Genomic DNA, 3,559 nt, shown 5'->3' on the forward strand with positions numbered 1-3,559 from the left:
TGGTGACTTTGTACTTCGGGTATCCAAAGATGTGTGTGCAATAGGAGGTCTGTTATTTCTAACAATATGCATACCAAAATGTTGTTCTTCCCTTCTGTTTCTGTTTTCCAGTCTGTATCTCTTCTGAACAGGTTTAGAGTTGTAGTACTGGTAATTTTTAACCTTCATAGGATGTTGTCTTCCAGAGTTGAATTCTTTTCTGAATCTAGAACTCTCGTCAACTTTTTCCTTAGGTTTAACGTAGCCCAGACCATAGTGCATTCTTCTGTTCGTCAGATTTACATTCCTTTCAACTGAAGCAGTAGGTACTTCTGGTTCCTGTACCACACTGGATTTCACAAAGTGAATGTATTTCCCTTTGCACATATCCAGTGTTGGCTTAGTATTCGTTTCAAAAGTGCCTTCATTATTACAAAAACCGAGACCACTCCTATCTCCTGACTGTTTTTGTAATTCTTGCTTCTTTTCCAATGAAACAGAAGACTTGTTCCAAGCATTTACCAGTAGCGACAACTTCTGGTTTTCAGAAAGCACCTTCTGGTAATCTGCTTTGGCTCTTTCATTCTCAGATATTAATTTACTCATCTTAACTTGTAAATCATTGCAGCTGTCTACTTGCAAGAAAGTTAACTTACTGTTCTGATTCTTTAAGTTCTGATTTTCAATCTTAACTTCTTCAAACGATTGAGAAAGTCTGGAATACTCTTTTACCATTTCATGCAGTGCATCAATCAAGTCATTTCGTGTAAATTCATTAGAGTCAAAATCAAATACCTCTCCAGATGTCGAGGTTGAGTCATTGTCTGCCATTAGACATTTGACTTCTTCTGCATCACTGCCACTGGAATGATTTTCTGAGTCAGATGACTCAGAACTAGAGTCCGCCCACTTAGATTTGCTTTCTTCGGCAATCATCGCTTTTCGATCTCTTCTGGACTTTTTGTCATTCCTCTTGTGATCCTTTCTCTTTTGGTCATCCTTCTTTGGTTTAGGACAATCAGCAATGAAGTGACCTATCTTTCCACAGTTGAAGCATCCCATATCACCAGATGGTGAATCTTTCTTGAAATTGTGATTGGGACCCTGATAGGTTCGATGGTTCTTCTTCATGAACCTGGAGAATTTCTTTACAAATAAGGACATAGCATCACTACAGATTTGTTCAGCAGTCTTCTCCATTGTATTGTCAATGATCACGGCAGGTAATGCCTGAGGTACAACTGCAGCAGCAGTAGAAGAGGTAGAGGCAGTAGCAGTAAAAACAGTAGCAGTAGCAGCAAGAGCCTTGGTGGGTAGGCTTGAAGGCTCTTCTCCACTTCTCACTTCCAATTCGAACTCGTAGGCCTTCAGATCTGCAAATAAGTCGTGCAGTTCCAACTTGTTCAAGTCTTTGGATACTCTCATAGCCATTGTTTTAACATCCCATTCTCTGGGTAAGGCTCTCATCACCTTGAGGGCTATTTCTCTGTTGCTATGCTCTTTACCCAGAGCAGCTAGCTCATTGACCAAGCTACTGAATCTTTCATCAAAATCATTTAGAGTTTCACCTGCTCTCATTTTCAGATTTTCAAACTTCTGCATTGCTACAGACAGTTTATTTTCTTTCGTTTGCTCATTTCCTTCACATATCTGGATGAGCTTTTCCCAAATATCCTTTGCAGTAGAACACATTTTAATCTTGCTGAAGGTGTTCTTGTCGAGAGTTTTATACAATATATCCTTCGCCACATTATAAAGATTGGCCTTTTTCTTATCTTCACTGGTCCATTCACTTCTTGATTTTTCGACCATCTGTGGTGCACCGTCAGTAACAGCAACAGCTGTGTTAGGCTTTAAGATTTTCAGTGGACCATCTGTGATGACATACCACATGTCATCATCTTGTGCTGCAAGATGAGCTTGCATTCTTATCTTCCAGTCGTCAAAATCTTCCATAGAGAACATAGGGATCTTGCTGAAGTGTGCCATTTGTTGTAGTTTTTCACAAACAAGAATAACCTGCTCTGATACCAATTGTTGAGGATCGAAGTTGAGTTTAGAGGGGGGGTGAATAAACTCTACTCGTTTATCGTTCTGATGAGGTACTAAAATCCTGTTAAGGATAGTAGTTGATCTTGTGCGAATACTTTCACCTGATTACAGTAAAACGTGCGGAAACAATCTGATGAAGTAGTTGGAAAAACAATAAAGCAGTAGACAGCAGTTGTTTATGGAAGTTCGAAGATAAACTCTTCTACGTCTCCCCTTCTTGTGTTTCTAGAAGATATAACTAAAAGACTTTGGATATTACAGTACAACACTTGTACACACCCACTTCAGAAGGACTTACACCTCAGCCTACTGAAACTCTTAGTTTCCCAACTTACAAAAATGCGAAACACAAAGTTCTGAAAAGACTCTTTTCAGATTACAGATTCTTCTGATAAAGTATAAGTGCAGTAAAGATCGTGAAGAGTGTAAGAATTAGTAGCACAAGATGATCTACAAAAGATCAGATATAAGCTATGAAGCGTGTGCTACTTTTCTTTGTGTTGAACTTTTAAAATGCTCAAGGAATTCTGATAATCGTCTGATAAGAAAGTAGCTTTGTTCCTTGAAAATGATATTATGCGAAGTGTCGTATTGAACAAGGATTTAATCCAAGTATATATAATCGACTGAGTTCAACGTTCACAATCAGAGAAGTCTTCAGATAACTGATACAATCAGCTTTATTACCGAAACAAGTTCCTGCAGAAAAGCTATAAAACAATCAGTCTTGTTTTATACTTAATTGGGTAATATGCATTAAATGACTCCGTATAGTATTTAATGCTGCAATTAATACTAGTACTAGGAACTCTTTAACGATAACAATTAAGATAGCAACGTTAGAAAACGTTCTCTACTGGTTTTGTATTGTTATCCCTTTTCTACTAGTTTAGTTTTACTAGAACATCAGCTACTGATAAGTTAGTTCTGGTCTGCTGGTCTACTGGTTTTAGTTATCATCGCCACAATAAAATTCATGTCTAACACCGTTCATTATCTTAAAAGCATGAACTTAAACATATCATGTCAAAGCATAATGTGTCCATAACATATCACATTATATCAACATATAAGTATTCATTTTCTTTATTTGGATTCAGATCATTAGTTGTGACGTTCGTATCAGTTTTAGTCGATGGATCCATATACGTATACACACGGTACAAAGCTGCGGGGACTTCATCGATAGTCTTACCCATCCACTGCCTTGGCCTTACATGTTCATTTTCGTGTTCAAATTCATATTAGTCACAACCAACTCTCGTCCTTCAAAACATACCATATTCATCGCTTATAAAAGTATTGCATATACGTAAATTTCCTTAAAATCAAGCATGAAACGTATTTTCGTATATTCATAAAAATTCATGTTCATAATATCAAATACCTTTTAAACATGCAATTTTTGTGTTCAGGGCGCTGCTAGGACCGCTAACTCGACCCGAGTGCAAAATGACCATTTTGTCCCTAGAAGCCCTAATTGACCATTTTACCCCTAGACCTCAAAATTTCGACCTGAAGCCAACTG

The sequence above is a fragment of the Primulina eburnea genome, chromosome 5 (assembly GCF_022965805.1).
Source record: "Primulina eburnea isolate SZY01 chromosome 5, ASM2296580v1, whole genome shotgun sequence".
NCBI classification, from domain to species: Eukaryota; Viridiplantae; Streptophyta; class Magnoliopsida; order Lamiales; family Gesneriaceae; genus Primulina; species Primulina eburnea.